General features: G+C 36.7%; 1 protein-coding gene across 17 annotated transcripts in view; it reads left to right on the plus strand.

Moving 5' to 3' along the window:
* Positions 1-16,929, plus strand: part of HERC1 (HECT and RLD domain containing E3 ubiquitin protein ligase family member 1) — a 188,239-nt gene that overhangs the window by 27,128 nt on the left and 144,182 nt on the right. The gene's annotated exons all lie outside the window — the stretch shown is intronic.

A 16,929-nucleotide genomic window follows, 5' to 3' on the forward strand; every position in this document is an offset into this window, starting at 1 on the left:
ATTTTCTGTCAGTTGATGAACACTTGAATTTCTAGTTTTTGGCAGTTATGAATAAAGCTGCTTTGGACTTTTAGGTGTAGGTTTTTATGTAGTCATGTGTTTTAATTTTTCTGGGCAAATCCTTAAGGAGTAGAATTGCTGCATATATGGTAAGTACAGTATATGTTTAGTTTTATAATAAATTGCCAAACACTTTTTCCTTTTGCATACCACCAGCAGTTTATGAGATTTTTAGTTGTTCCACATCCTCACCCATACTTGGTGTTATCTGTTTGAATAAATTTAGCCATTTTAGTGGGTTTGTAATAGAATCATCATGTAATTTGCATTTCTCTAATGATAATGTTGAGCATCTTCTTTATGCTTATTTGGCCGTTTATAGATCTTTGGTGAAATGTCTGTTCAAATATTTTGTCTACTTAAAAATTTTCATACTATTGAATTGCAAGCGTTCATTTTATGTATTCTTGCTACAAGTCCTTTGTTAGGTATATGTTTTGCAAATAGTTTCTTTCAGTTTGGGGCATGCCTTTTGATTTTCTTAACAGTGCTTTTTGAAGAGAAAAACTTTTTAATTTTGATGGAGCCTAATGTATCAATTTTTTGAGTCCTATTTAAGAAATATTTGCCTAACCCAGGGTTGCCAAGAATTTTTCCTATGTTTTCCTCTAGAAATTTTTATAGTTTTAGCTCTTACATTTAGGTCTATGAACCAGTTTGAGTTGATTTTCGTAGATGGTGTGAAATTAGGGTTGAAGTTCATTTTTTTCCCATATGTATATCCAGTTGTTCCAGCACCCTTTGTTGAAGATTTTTCTTTCCCGTTAAACTGCCTTGGCACTTTAGTTAAATATTAATTGGCCATGTATGTGTGGGTCTGTTTCTGGACTTGCAGTTCTGTTCTGTTGATCTATCTTGATGCCAATACACATGTCTGGATTACTGTATTATAATAAGCTTTAAAGACACATAATGGAAATTCCTCAATTTTGTTTTCTGTCAAAATTGTCTTGCTATTTTCAGTCCTTTGCATTTTTTTTAAATATGAAATTTATTGTCAAATTGGTTTCCATAAAACACCCATTGCTCATCCCAACAGGTGCTCTCCTCAGTGCCCATCACCCACTTTCCCCTCCCTCCCACCCCCCCATCAACCCTCAGTTTATTCTCAGTTTTTAAGAATCTCTTCTGGTTTGGCTCCCTCCCTCTCTAACCTCTTTTTTTTTTTTTTTTTTTTTTTTTCTCCCTTCCCTTCCCCCGTGGTCTTCTGTTAAGTTTCTCAGGATCCACATAAGAGTGAAAACATATGGTATCTGTCTTTCTCTGTGTGACTTATTTCACTTAGCATAACACTCTCCAGTTCCATCCACGTTGCTACAAAAGGCCATATTTCATTCTTTCTCATTGCCAAGTAGTATTCCATTGTGTATATAAACCATAATTTCATTATTCATTCATTAGTTGATGGACATTTAGGCTCTTTCCATAATTTGGCTATTGTTGAAAGTGCTGCTATATACATTGGGGTACAAGTGCCCCTCTGCGTCAGCACCTCTTATCCCTTGGGTAAATTCCTAGCAGTGCTATTGCTGGGTCATAGGATAGATCTAGTTTTAATTTTTTGAGGAACCTCCACACTGTTTTCCAGAGCGGCTGCCTCAGTTTGCATTCCCACCAACAGTGAGAGAGGGTTCCCGTTTCTCCACATCCTCTCCAGCATCTAATAGTCTCCTTATTTGTTCATTTTAGCCATGCTGACTGGCGTGAGGCGATATCTCAGTGTGGTAGTCCTTTGCATTTCTATCCTGCAAATTTCTGATAAGGACTGAAAATTATTTTGTTGTTGTTGTTACCTGATTGGGATGATTTAATGATCTTGAGAGAGTGCTAGGAAGAACAGGTATTATCATAGCAATAGGACTCTGAGAATGAACTGTTGATTCATTGAAACTTTCTGAGGTTTTTAATTTTTTAAATTTAAAGTGATATAGGACATGTGAAACCACCATGATAGTGATAAGAAGCAGCATGATTTAGTGGTTTAGTGGTTGAGTGTCAGACCGCTCTGGTTTGCATCCTTACTCTATCATTTACTGGCACTGTGATGTTCGGCAAACTGTGTTTAGCCTCTCTGTGCCTCCATTTCCTTTCTTGGCAAATGGGAATAACAAGAGTATTTTATAGCGTTGTTCTGAGATTAAATAAGATAATACATATAAAGGGTTTCGCACTGTGCCTGTCACATAGAAAGTGCTCAGTGAATGTTAGCTACTGTTACTGCTCTGTTCACCTAGAGAGTAGAGCATTAGAAAGCTTCACAATTTGGGGAGCCTGGGTGGCTCATTTGGGTAAGTGTCGGACTCTTGATCTCGGCTCAGGTCATGGTCTAACAGTTCCGTGGGATCTTGCCCTCGTTGGGCTCTGCACGGACAGTGAGGAGGCTGCTTGGGATTCTTTCTCTCTCCCTGCTCCTCCCCGCTTGTGTGTGCATGCGTGCTCTCTCTCTCGATAAATAAACAAACAAACAAACAAACTAAAAAAAAAAAACTTCACTATTTGATAAATTCACTTATAAGAACTATTTAGTCTACCCGTGTGCTCAAATCCTTCAGCTTGTTTCATTTATTTCAGTTTTACAAAGATAGTAGTAGTGCTATTTTGGTTTATTTTCCAGTCCTTTGGTAGTTTTTCCAGCCCCACTTTTCACTGGTGGATTTGGTAATTTATGTACATAATTAAATTTGGATTTGTGCATTGGACCATGAATAGAAAAAAGAACAATTGTCTTTCAGTGGTATAAATCATTACTGTAAATTAAACAAAATAAAACAAGACAACAGCAGTTTTTTTCTTTGCCAGCATTTAGCTGGTTCATCAGGATTGTGAATTGGTGGTTTTTGAATACAAGCGAAAACCCATTAGTTTGATTTGATTTTGCCTATAGTTCTTTACTCGCTGCATAAGCAGGTCTGCTTCCTGGTTTATTTGACTAGTTCTCATTATTGATGTAGCAAAACAATTTGCCAGCGAACTCAGCAAGTCTCTTCCTTTTCTAAGTGTACTCACTTTCTAAATAGGGATAATAACAAAAAAAGAAATTTTTTCCTTTTTATCAGCTGTATAATTTTGTGTAGCTAAACACTGAAAATTTGTATGGCTTAATGAGAGCCAAAATAAGTCAGCCTAGTAAAACCCTCTAGAAGGGAACTACTTGGGGCAGGGGTAGGTAGATCTGGATCACAATGTGCACTTAATTTTCAGTTGCAGAACTTTGCAGATGGGCTGTCCCTTCTGCACTTCCTTGATAATGCCGTTAATAAGTATTCTCATTGATGTTTTTCTTTTATGAATCTCTAAATTCATAAATTTAGAGTTTCATAAATTTATTGATGAGTGTGAGTGTGGCAGGGGGTGGTGGTGAATGACAGGTTCAGTTTTCAACATGTTGAATTTAAGATTCGTTTGGGACATTTTAGTGGGTATATTATGTTAGCAGTGGATATTCAGGCCTGGAGCTCAGGAGAGAAAAATTTGGACTAGATTTCATTAGCATATGAGAGGCAAGTGAAAGCCTTGGGAGTAGCTGGAATTATTCCAAAAATTATGTACAGTGAGAAGAGGAGACAGAAATGGACTGAAGACAGAATTCATGTGGTCTGTGCATATGGTACCTCCATCCTTGGAATCAGTTTGTTTGTTTGTTTATTTATAAATTTTTTTTTATTTGAGAGAGAGTGCACTAACGGGAGGGGGCAAAGGGAGAGAGAATCTTAAGTAGACTCCTCGCTCAGTGCAAAGCCCCACTTGGGGCTTGATCCCATGACCCTGGGATCATGATCTGAGCTGAAATTAAGAGTAGGATGCTCAACTGAGTGGGCCACCCAGGAGCACCTGGAATCCGTTCTTTTAAAGTACTTCTGTTATATATCAGCTCAGAGTAAAATAATATCTGGGTTTAAATTAGATTGTAAATAATGAATTACATAGACACATATTGCTCAGCACAGCTCAGCAAATATTTACTGAGGTCCCCTTATGTGCTTTACCTTTGCTAAGCACCGGAGATATAAGCCTGTTTGCCCTCATGACTTTGTAGACTAGTATGAGAGAACACTAAACACATACTCACACAAATAGTACATAATTGCAAATTGAAAATTCTGAGAAGGTAAGTACTAGGTACTATGTGAGCATTTTAAAAGAAGGACTTGATCTCTTATGGGTGTAGTCAGGGGTAGCTTCCCTGAGGAAGTGACATTTAATTCAACTAGCAATTATGGAGTACCCAGTATGTCCCTGTACTATTTAAACTGATATCTTATGACTAGACAGTAACTGGGTGAAAGAGTGTGGGATGGAGAAGGCAGGCTGTAAGTAGGGAGAACTTCATGTGCAAGTGTCCTGCGGTAGAAAGGGAGGAGCATGACTCCTTCCAGGAATTAAATATCTCAGAGATAACTTGTAGAAGGGAGAGCAGGGGAGAGGTCATTTCTTGGCTTTTTTAACAACTATGAACAGATTTTGTTTTTTAGAGTAAAACTATTGAAAAGCTTCTGAGAAAATTTTAATGTTTTTTTTCCCCCTTTTAAACTGATTAACTTTTTATTTAAAAAAACAAACAGGGGCACCTGGATGGCTCATTCGGTTAAGGTTCCAAATGTTGGTATCAGCTCAGGTCATGATCTCCTGGTTTTGTGGGTTTGAGCCTCAGGTCAGGCTCTGTGCTGACAGTGCTGTGGAGCCAGCTTGAGAGTCTCATTCTCTTTCTCTGCATCCGCCTTCCCATGCCCCCTCCATGCTGTTTCTGTCTCTCTCAAAATAAATAAATAAACTAAAAAATAAATAAATAAATAAAACATATACTTTAGTGGAGAGAATATTTCTCAACATCTATTTTTTTCAGCAGTGTTTTATAGTTTTCATTGTATAAGTTTTTCACCTTCTTCGTTGTTAGTTCCTCAGTATTCTCTTTGATGCTATTATAATTGGGATTGTTTTCATAATTTTGTTTTTAGATTGTTCATCATTAGTTACAGAAATGCAACTGATTTTGTGTGTGTGTGTTGGCTTTGTGTCCTGCTACTTTGCTGAATTCCTTTATGAGTTCTAACAGTTTCTCTCTCTCTCTCTCTCTGTGTGTGTGTGTGTGTGTGTGTGTGTGTGTGTGTGTGTGTGTGGACTTAGTAGGGTTTTCTACATGTAAGATATCTGAACAGAGCTCATTTTACTTCTAGTTTGGATTCCTTTTATTTATTTTTCTTGCCTAATTGCTCTCAGTAGAATGTGTACTATGTTGAATGGAAGTGGTGAAAGTAGACATCCTTGCTTTAAAGCTTTTATCATTGAGTATGATGTTTGCCATGGGTTTTCATATAATGCTTTTATTATGTTGAGGTAGTTTCCTTCTGTTCTTAGTTTGATTGTTTTTCCCATGAAATGCGTTTTCTTAGTCAATTGAGATGAGCCTCTGGTTTGTTTTCCCTTCATTTGGTTTCACAGAATCTTGAGCTAGACTTAGGAATAGCTCCTGAAATTTGCTCACAGAAATTCTCTGATCTTGCTTCTCTGCATTTTTAGTCTTGCTTGCAGCTATTTTTGTTAATTAAATACTGTCATTTTGTAGTATTTTACTGTTTCATTACCTTCCATCTTGTCTTTGCTCAAATTCTATTTTCTTTGCTTTCAAAGTCCCCAGTTTCTCATAACTCTGACCTCCACTGCTCCCCGAGGATACGTAATAACTTCCGGGGGCTTTCTGATCATTGCCTCCTTTGGATACTTGGGGCAAGGAACGATATTATACTTACAATTCAGACACACTTGAATTCTTCTACATTTTTAAAAGTTCTATACTTCTAGACTTGAGTTGTTTTAGACTTTTACACTTGAGGTTAGGGGTTGGGTATAGATAATATATGAATAGTAACTATAACTATGGTTGGGGATGATAATGATAATAGCAACCATTTCTTGAAGACTTGTCATGTATCAGCCTTGAACTGAGGAAAAAGGTAGGTAAAAGAGGTTGTCTCTGTTGAATTACAGTTTGTAATTTAGTTGTACAACTCCTAAATTGGCCTTTAGTCAATCATTAACTGACTGATTTAAAGTTAACTTGTCTGAAAGTTACTCTTTTGGTAGCTAATATTATTTAAATGTAGACATTAGTTGTAATTAATCTGTTAATTTAACAAACACTGTAGTTTTTTAGGTTGCATGCTAAGGAATTAAAATTGAGTAAGATGGAGTCCCCACCCAAGGGAGTGTATCATCTATTAGGGTTAGAGTGAAAAAACTCTAATTACAGTTCAAAGTGAGAGGTATCCTGTGAGAGAATTAGCCTAGTTTTCAAGTTCTGAAACGTCTTGCATGGGAGAGGGTAGAAGAAGATAAACTGAGGAAGTACCTAAATTCCTAATTGTGGGGCGCCTGGGTGGCTCAGTCGGTTAAGCGTCTGACTTCAGCTCAGGTCACGATCTCACAGTCCGTGAGTTCGAGCCCCGCGTCAGGCTCTGGGCTGATGGCTCAGAGCCTGGAGCCTGCTTCCAGTTCTGTGTCTCCCTCTCTCTCTGCCCCTCCCCCGTTCATGCTCTGTCTCTCTCTGTCTCAAAAATAAATAAACGTTAAAAAAAAAATTTTTTTTTAAAAAATAAATTCCTAATTATAAGGAGGTAAAGCAGTTGGCCTTTACCTGGTAAACCAATGGCTGTTTTAGGCTTGAAATAAGAGCATAAGAGTTGTAGAAAGATGGAGGATGAACAGAGTGAGGGAGAACCTGTCACCAGGGAGCGGAGTAAGGATGCTACCGTAATGGGTCAGCACAGAGAGAATTTTCAGTTAGATGTATAGTTCTGATCCCAGTTACACTTTTGATGTGTGGGTTTTATCCACAAAACCAAGCAGTTTTTGGACACCAGCTTGTCGTCCTGCAGTTCAACTCACTATGACACTATCTCCCTGGAGATGGTGTCAGGTCCTACAGGTTAAGGGTTCAGTCCTTCAAGGCTGCCACCACCCCCCTCATGCCAGTCACAAGTACATGTTGTCACCTGTACTTCTGGCCAAATGGCTATAGCTTGGAGGTTCCAACGACCCCTCTTTGGGTTTGATTAATTTGCTAGAGTGACTTACTGAACTCAGAAACATTTTACCTACTAGATTACCAGTTTATTCATAAAAGGATATAACTTAGGAACAGCCAGATGGAAGAGATGCATGGGGCAAGGTATGGGGAAAGAGGGTGCAGAGCTTCCATGCCCTCTTGGAGCATGACACTCTCCCTGACTCTCCATGTGTTCACCAACCTGGAAGTTCTCTATACCTCCCCCCGCCCTGCCCCTGCTTTTTAAGATTTTATTTGTAAGTAATCCCTATATACCCAGCATGGGGCTCAAACTCACAATCCCAAGATCAAGAGTTGCACACTTTACTGACCAAGCCAGCCAAGTGCCTCCCCCTTTTTGAGAGGTTTGATTACAGAGGCATGATTGATTAAATATTTGGCCAGTGATGATTGAAGTCGATCTTTAGTTAACTCTCCCCTCCCCAGAGGTTAGAGTGTGGGACTGAAAGTTCCTACCCTCTAGTCACATGGTTGGCTCCACTGGCAACTAGCCCCTATCCTCAGGTACTTTCCAAAAGTTACTTCTCTATTTTTAAAAACTTTTTTTTCAGTTTATTTATTTTGAGAGAGAGCGGGAGCATAAGTGAGGGAGGGGCAGAGAGAGAGAGAGAGAGAGAGAGAAAGAGAATCTCAAGCAGGCTCTGCACAGTCAACACAGAGCTCAGTGAGGGGCTCAAACCCACGAACCATGAGATTATGACCTGAGCGGAAATCAAGAGTGGGATGCTCAACTGACTGAGCCACTCAGGCACCCAAGTCACTTCATTAATGTAACAAAAGACATCACAGCAAATTCCAAGGGTTTTAGGAGCTTTCTGCTAGGATTGGGGACAAAATCAGGACAAAAACCAAGTATAAATATATTTCTTATTGTAAATCACAATGTCACAGCTATCATCCTTAGGCACTGATGTCAAAGGTGAAGATGGAGGGCGGTTGCAGTATCACACTTCTTCAAAAGAAATTCTTTGGTGGGGTAGGTTATGGTTGGGGAGCTGCACATGTGTGTTTTGTCAAGCTCTCACTCTTGATTCTTAAAGCTAGCCTGCATTTAGGATTAATTTTTCCAGGGAATGATACTATGGGACTGTGGAAATTGCATTCAGCTTCAGACTCTGGGGACTTGTGTTTAAATCCTTATTCTGACATTTACCTTTTATGTGATCTTATCAAATTATGTAAGTCCCTCCCCCCCACCCTGCTTTTCAAGATCCAATTGACATTAACATGTGGATAAGGGCACTGAAATATGACTAAAGCCACTAGTTTCTAATGTAAATTTTTTAATTTAAAAAATTTGATTAAAATTTAAAATTAACAAGTCTTTAGAGTTTAAGCATTTATTAGATTTCAGATATTTTAATTATCATAAAAAACCATAAGACAGGAGCAATATGGAACAAATTTTTAAATTTTTAAAAATTAAATGATTTGGGGAGCACCTGGCTGGCTCAGTAGGAAGAGCCTGCGACTCTTGATGTAGTGGTTGTGAGTTCAAGCCCCATATGGGGTGTAGAGATTACTTAAATAAATAAAACTTTTAAAAAATTAAATAATTTGGTGTATACTGTAACCTAGTGCAGTGTTTTTGTATTCTTTCCAGAAGTGGGTAGAATGTAGTAGGATCCAAATTTGAATGTTATTAAACATTTGGGTTTTATTTTATTTTGAGGGGATTATTTTAAATATAAAGGTCCATAGTATTTTAAAACTGGAAGGAACTTTGGAGATTATTTCATTCGATTCTCTTATTTTTTCATATGTGCTCTGGGGAGTAAGCATTATTGCCAAAGGTCGTTTCTTGGGTAGTAGCATCTTAATTTCCTAATTCCATTCTAATATATATTGAATCATGCGTGTCTTGTTTGTAGCTAAGGTAGGAGGTTGATAAACTGGCTTGTGACTTTCTAAGATTTGAAAATGTTGCTTGATTGAATACAAAGATATAAACTTTGTGAACTTACTATATACTTTCTTGGAGTTTCAGGGAAAATGAAAAAATTAAATCAGTTATCACTTACTGCACCTTGCCCCAATTGGACAGTTTTTTGTAATAAAACTACATCAAAAAGTTGATTAAATATAAAACAGTTTTGCTTTGTTTTTGAACAATTGTAGGACATAAGCACTGGAGATTCTATAGCTAAGTAGGTAATATGGTTTCAAAACAGATGATTGGAAACTAGCTTTTATACAGTATTTGAAGAAATACTAACTTTATATTTTGTGTAAGTGAAGGAGAAATTTAATGTATTCTAATTTTTCACGTTTAGAGAGGATCTTTGGGTTGTAGCTGATGTGAATAGCTTGAATTGCTTGAAAAATGGAGACATCCCAGTGGATATTAGTTTATTATTAGTGGTTTAGCACTGAAGGAACCAGAATTTGTAATTTGAACACCCTTGATGAATTGTTTATCTTTTTATTTGCCTACAACATAATGTATTAAAAAAAGAACTAGGTAGAATTTATCCAGTACTTCAAAAGTTTTATTGAAAGTGTTTAGTCTGCTGCAGTATTTTGTTGTTTAAACCTTTCTCCATTGATCAGAATTGTTCATAAGGCATCATCTCCTTGTCTTTGGCAAATCTTGCTCTGATGATTCATTTTTCTGTTTTACAGAATACATCATCAGAATATACCCAGAAGTTATGTTTCTCTTATTTATGTGTAATACATATGCAGAATGACAAATTGTAAGTAAAACTATCATAGTGTCTGAGGTAGCATGCTGATGAATATATCAGCTTTACGGTATTTGTCCTATAACTGCAGATTTCTGTATGCATGAGAAAGGATAAACACTATTAAACCTATGTTATTTGATTTTTGTTTTCCAAACCTGTGTTACTGTTAGAACAAGATAGATAAAATCAATCCTTAAAAAAAAAAGAAATTTTTAGGATTTTTTTTTTGTTAAAATGCTTTTTGTGAAAACAAGCCTATTAAAAATTAAAACAGTAATGGGACAGTGATGATAAATTTTGATTATATTATAATTGAAAACAGTATGATCATACAAGCTTTTTTGTTTTTCCTTTTTTTGAGAAAAATTTAAGACTGAAGAGAAGTACAAGAATAAAAAAGGACTCTTTGTTTTCTGCCATCATTTAACAGTGTTAAAATTTTGTCATGTTTATATGATCAATTTAAAAATAAGAGAATGGAAACATAAATAAAGTTAATGTCCTGTTGGACACCTGCCGTCCCCCCTAGGCAATCGCTGTCATGAGTTTGGGGGGGGAGGCACATTCTACATACTGAGCAGCCAGTGCCCCTGATGCTTTACTGTTTACTTGCCCTTCTAATCTTAAAAAAAAAAACTTTTATATACATCTCCACATATATCTATAACCAATATTTGGTAGAGATAGCAATAAGGAACAAAATAATAATGATTATAATAGCAGTTTACATTTATTGAGTGTATACTATGTTTCAGGCAGTGATTCTAAGAACTCTGTATGCGTGATAACCATAGAGGGTTCTCTTTATTATCCTATAATTTACAGAAAACACTTGGAGCTTTGGAGAAATTAAGGAACTTGGCCTTGGTCAATAGCCAGTAAATGATAACAGCCTAGATTCAAACCTAGAACTTGGCCTTGGTTAATAGCCAGTAAGTAATGTAGACTAGATTCAAACTTAGCCAGCCTGGCTGACTTTGATGCTTTTACTTTCCAATTTTTTTTTAACGTTTACTTACTTATTTTGGGAGAGAGCGAGAGCATGTGTGAGTGAGCAGGGAAGGGGCAGAGACAGAGGGAGAGAGAGAATCTCAAGCAGGTTCCATGCTATCAGCACAAGCCCAGTGCAGGGCTCGATTTCACGAACCAAACCATGAGGTCATGACCTGAGCCAATATCAAGAGTCAGACGCTTAGCCAACTGAGCCACCCAGGTGCCCCCTTTTTAATTAATTCATTTTATTTTTTAAGTAATCTCTACACCTGACATGGGGCTTGAATTTAATAACCCCGAGTTTAAGAGTCGCACATTCTACATACTGAGCAGCCAGTGCCCCTGATGCTTTACTGTTAACTTATGCAGTACAGCTCCTCTAGTGTTATTTTTTGTGTTCCTTAAACACTAAGTCTTGTTTTGATAATTAGAAAATTATGTTATTTTTGTTGAATTGCATGTGTTAACTTTTTTATAGTATAAAGTTTATACTTTGGCATCGTTTGAATATACAACATTTTAGTTATCTCTTCCCTATTGATGAATGTTTTGGTTTTTCCCTATTATAATGAGAGTGTATTGAAAATCCTTAAACATGGGGCCTTGTACACATTGGGATGTAGTGTATATGCATTCATTAGGATTAAAACCTTTATCATATGCCAACATTTATCATGTACTAATTTTTTGTATATACTTGGATCTCCTGGACTCTCAGTTCTTTTCTTTTAATATTTTCTAATATAATATGTCTGTTCATGTGTAAGAACCACATTTGGTTATTCTAGCATTATAATTTTTTAATTAATTTATTTTTAATGTTGGCTTATTTTGAGAGAGAGAACTTGAGCAAGGAGGGGAGCGGGGAGTGACAGAGAGAATCCCAAGCAGGCTTCATGCTGTCAGTGCAGAACATGATGCAGGGCTTGAACTCACAAACTGAGGTCATGACCTGAGCTGAAATCAAGAGTTGAATGCTTAACTGATTGAGCCACTCAGGTGCTCCCAAAATGTCTTTTTTCTGAAAATTAATATATAAATTCAGTGTAATTCAAATGAGAACATTAGTAATGTGTTGAGGGAGGTAGCATGTGACTGAATATAGTTTTAAAGGTTAGGGACTTGTCTTACCATCCATCAGAACAATTACAAAGCCACTGTAATAAAGTCGCTGTTGGCCTAAGAATGAACAAGTGGACCAGAGTAGAGAATCCAGAAATAGATTGTATTAATGGGAAAAGAGTGAATTATTTTGTTGTTTAGATCTTCTGTTTCTTTATTTTTGTCCACTTGATCCATCTGTACTGAGAGTGGTATATTAAAGTCTCCCATCATTAGTGTGGTTCTGTTTCATTGCATCTCCTGTTTTTGTTTTTGCTTTACAAAAGCTGTTGCTGTGCTATTTGGTTGGTTTTAACATATGTGATGTCAGTCTAATTCTTCTGCCTTTTACTTTATTTACTTTTTTAAGTAATCTCTACATCCAACATGGGGTTCACCCTGACATCAAGAGTCACATGCTCTACCGCCTGAGTCAGCCAGGCACCCCTAATTCTTTTGCCTTTTAAAGTTATTGAATCTTTTTGCCTGGAGGTCTTGAGGATTATTTATCTTTATCTTTGAAATCTAATAGTTTAACTAGGTTAATGTCCTAAAACTGATTGTTCTGGGATAATTTTCCCAGGTAATTGTGAGCCCTTATTGTGTTGATTGAAATTCTTTGTTTCTGGTGAGATTTCTTGGCTTGTAGCTTTAAAACCAGCTTGCACACACTCTCTTTTTTAAACTTCTTCAGGTAGTTAATAGTACAACTGTCCTCCTTTGCCTGTCTTCTGTTTCTGCTAATTTCTCTCTGACTCTTTATTTTCTTTTATGTCATTTTATTTATTTATTTGTTTGTTTTGACAGAGCACAAGTCGGGGAGGGGCAGAGAGAGAGGGAAAGAGAGAATCCCAAGCAGACTTCAGGCTGTCAGTGCAGAGCCTAATGCAGGGCTTGAACTCACAAACTTGAGATCATGACCTGAGATGAAATCATGAGTTAGATGCTCAACCAGTTGAGCCACCCAGGTGCCCCTCTTTTATGATTTCCTTTCTTTCCCTTCCTTCCCTTGTGTTCTCTTTCCTTTCCTTTTTTTTTAAACCTTTTTTTGTTAGTCTGTTCTTGCTTTGTTTTTAAATTTCCAATTCAGTTTTTTTTGTACCTTCGTATGTTTCAGTGTGTTTAATTTTGTTTAGATTATTAACTTGTATTTTTGTTTGTTTGTTTTTTTGTTGTCTGAAAGATTTCTATCAGTTATATGTGAAATTTTCTTTCTTGATTTTCTACAGTAGATTTGTATGGAGTTTTCTCTTGTTCATTTTTATGGTATTGGGTATTTTATAATATTCTTAATTTAATGTCACCCTCTTCTGTTAATATAGCAAAGTCCAAGTACTTTAGAGGGGTTTTTTGGTTGGTTTGTTTGAGTGAAGTTTTGTTATGTTGACAATTTTATGGTTGTCCTCTTTCTCAGAACCATAAACATTTCCTCCTTTTTTCTTTTACCCTTCACCCAGTTGCCAAAAAGATGATTCTCTCTTCCTGTTTGTCTTTTTTTCCCTCCCCTCTGCTTTTCCAGGAATGCTAGTTTAAATTACCCGTCTTTTTAAAATTGTACCTGCTCATTTAAATCACGTCTGACTCTTTAAATTAAATCAGTTCCTGTAGTCTGTGATTTGTCTGGACACATTTGTAGTGTTTTCAGATTTAGTGTGGATATAACTTCTTTGGCAGTCATTCCAAATCACCTGTGGGCCCTTTCACTGTACTTCCTTTTTTGTCTTTTGTACAGTTTTTCTTAGTCTGCTTTTGCTTCCACAAAACCTAAAAGTAACAGTGTGTACACTGAGATTGGTGATTTTTCTGTTTTTTTTTTTTTTTTTTTTTTCAACGTTTATTTATTTTTAGGACAAGAGAGACAGAGCATGAACGGGGGAGGGGCAGAGAGAGAGGGAGACACAGAATCGGATGATTTTTCTGTTTTATTCACAGTTACTTTGCAGTTTGCTTCTTCAAATTCTGTATCTTCAAATTATGCTGTGTGTGTGGTTTTGTGTAGAATAGAATTTTTCCTTCTTATTGTTATGGAAAGAAATTTGGGGAAATACTCATTCAGCTTGCATTGGCCTCAGCCATCTTGGAAGTCCTGGATTACTTAAATTGTGGTGGTATAACTGGCCATACACCTGGAAACAGTAAACTTGGAACCACTTTTATATGTAGAGCTTGTTACAGTTCCAAATGAATGCAGAGTTTATTTAAATTCCATGTGGATTAAAGACCAGTGTAAAAACAACAACAATACCTCAAGAAAGTCCAGGTGAATACATAATCCAGAATTCATGTGTAATCTGGGTATGAGTGTGTGTGGGTACTCTTTTAATTGAAGATGGAAAGCAAGAGCTATAAAAGAGATGTATGTGTATGTAAAAAGATTTAGAAGAAATATTTGTATTTTGAGGACATTGATAGAATACAGAAACCTTTCACAAGTTGACAAGATAACCTGATAGAAAAATACATGACTAGAAGGACACGAACAAACATTTCCCAGAAGAGTGTAGTGAAATGATCAATAAACATAAGCTGTTCAGATTTATTAGTAATCAGGGAAATTGAAGTTAGAGCAACAACATAACCCTTTATAGCTATCAAACTAGCAAAATTAAAAAGAAAATTACCTATGGATTGCAGGGATGGAGGTAAATAAGGTGCTTTTATATCCTCTGCACAATGTTTAATAAATAATTACCAAATGAAGTGGGAGGAGGCTTATGTTTTTCCCCCCTTCCTAAGTACATACTTTGAGTATATAATGAAGATAATTAAGCATAGTAATCATAAGCTTGAGAAGGGAAGTGTCATCAGATTTTATATTTAGAATTTCACAGGGCATACTGAGAAATAAGAAACTCCTTTAGATGGCCTAGGATCCCTATAACATGAGCTTTTTCTTGAAGATTTACCTATATCATGAAAATGAAATGCCCTTCAGTATTTGAGGATGTTCTACCAACTTGCCCTTCAGTATTTGAGGATGTTCTTCTACTACCAACTGTAATGACTTCCTTTTTGCAGACTTAGTCTCCACCTCCCCTGCAGTAATTTATGATGAAAATTGCAAACATAAGTAATCTCTACACGCAATGTGGGATTAGAACCTACAACCCTCAGAATGAGAGTCCTGTGTTCCACCAACTGAGCCAGCCAGTGTCCCTAAAGATTTAAAAAAAAATTTTTTTTTTTTTCAACGTTTATTTATTTTGGGGACAGAGAGAGACAGAGCATGAACGGGGGAGGGGCGGAGAGAGAGGGAGACACAGAATCGGAAACAGGTTCCAGGCTCTGAGCCATCAGCCCCAGAGCCCGACGCGGGGCTCGAACTCCCGGACAGCGAGATCGTGACCTGGCTGAAATCGGACGCTCAACCGACTGCGCCACCCAGGCGCCCCCCTAAAGATTTTTTAAAGTAATCTCTAAACCCAAGGTAGAATGTGAATTTACAACCCTGAGATCAGGAGTCGCATGCTGTACCAACTGAGCCAGCCAGGTGCTCCCCACAGTTGAAAGATTTTGAAACGAACAGACATATACTTGCCACTGAGATTCTACCATTACTAATTTACTATTTTTGTTTTATCACATACCTATCATATATATATAGATATGTATAAAGATATATATATATATACATATATATATATATATATATATATATATATATATATATATATATATATAAAGATATACATCAGTGCATCTCAATTTTTGATGCATTTCAAAATAAATTACATCAGTATACTTGCCCCCTAAATATACTTCAGTATGCATATCAACTAGAATTCATTGTTTATTGAGATAAAATTCACATTCAGTGAAATGTAAAAATCTTAAATGTATGTTTACTGAGCTTTGATAAATGGATATGCTTGGGTAATCCAATATTCACCTCAGAAAGCTCCTTCATGCTCCTTCCCAGTTAATTCATGTTTTTACCTTCTAGGGGTAACCATATTTTTATTTAAGTCTGTTTTACGGACTTATGTTTTCTTTTAGGTAAATCCCTAGGAAAGAAATTGTTGGGTCATCGAGTAGGGATATTTTTAGTTTTATAAGAAACTATCAGTGGTTGTCTGAAGTGGTTGTTCCATTTTACACTCCTGCAAACGATTTGTGAGAGTTTTGGTTACTCTACATCCATGCTAACGTTTGGTATTGTTAGTCTTATGAATTTCAGCCATGCTTAAGAATGTGTAATAGTATCTCCTATGGATGTGTTTTTAACTTGCATTTTTCTGATACATAATGATTTTGAGCACTTCTCTCGTGCTTATCAGCCACTCATAAATCTTCTATGAAGTTGTGTTCAGTCTTTTGGCCTTTTTAAAAATTAAATTGTCTTTTTATTTTTGAATTGTAGGAGTTCTTTATGTATCTTGGATGCCCATCCTTTGTGGGATATATGTTTTGTGAATACTTTATCTCATAGGACTTAGTTTTTAAGTACTTTTTTTCCCTACAAATACTCACGGAACACTTACTATGTGTTGGAATATGGTAGTAAACAAAATACACAAAAAACATTTTTACCCTTTTGGAGTCACTGTGGTTCCTCTGTACAGTGAGAGAGACTGGTAAGAAGGCTCCTTCAATGATCCAAGAGATGATAGCTTGGGGCAGGTTTTAGTAAGGAAGTGGGTGAGAACTATTTGGATTCTTGGAGGTACTTGTAAGTAGTGCTGACTGATTTGTTGTGTTAGAGAGGGAGGAATCAGTGGTGACTCCCAAGATTTTGGCCAAAGGAGCAGAAGGATAGAGTTGCCATTTATGAGATAAGGAAGTTTATAGGAGGAATGGGTTTGGGTGGGCATGGCGGTAGTGGTGGATTAGGAATTCAGTTTTAAATATGTTGAGATGCCTATAGATATCTATATGGAGTGATGATGTGAGGAATTGTATATATGAATTTGGAGTTCAGGGAAGAGTTCTGGGTTGGAGATAGGAATTTGGGGGTCATGAGCATGTAGAACCCACTGTTATACTGACAGTGGGGCCAGAACTTGAAGAGGCACACAAATCACTAAT

This window comes from Leopardus geoffroyi, chromosome B3 (genome assembly GCF_018350155.1).
Source record: "Leopardus geoffroyi isolate Oge1 chromosome B3, O.geoffroyi_Oge1_pat1.0, whole genome shotgun sequence".
NCBI lineage: Eukaryota > Metazoa > Chordata > Mammalia > Carnivora > Felidae > Leopardus > Leopardus geoffroyi.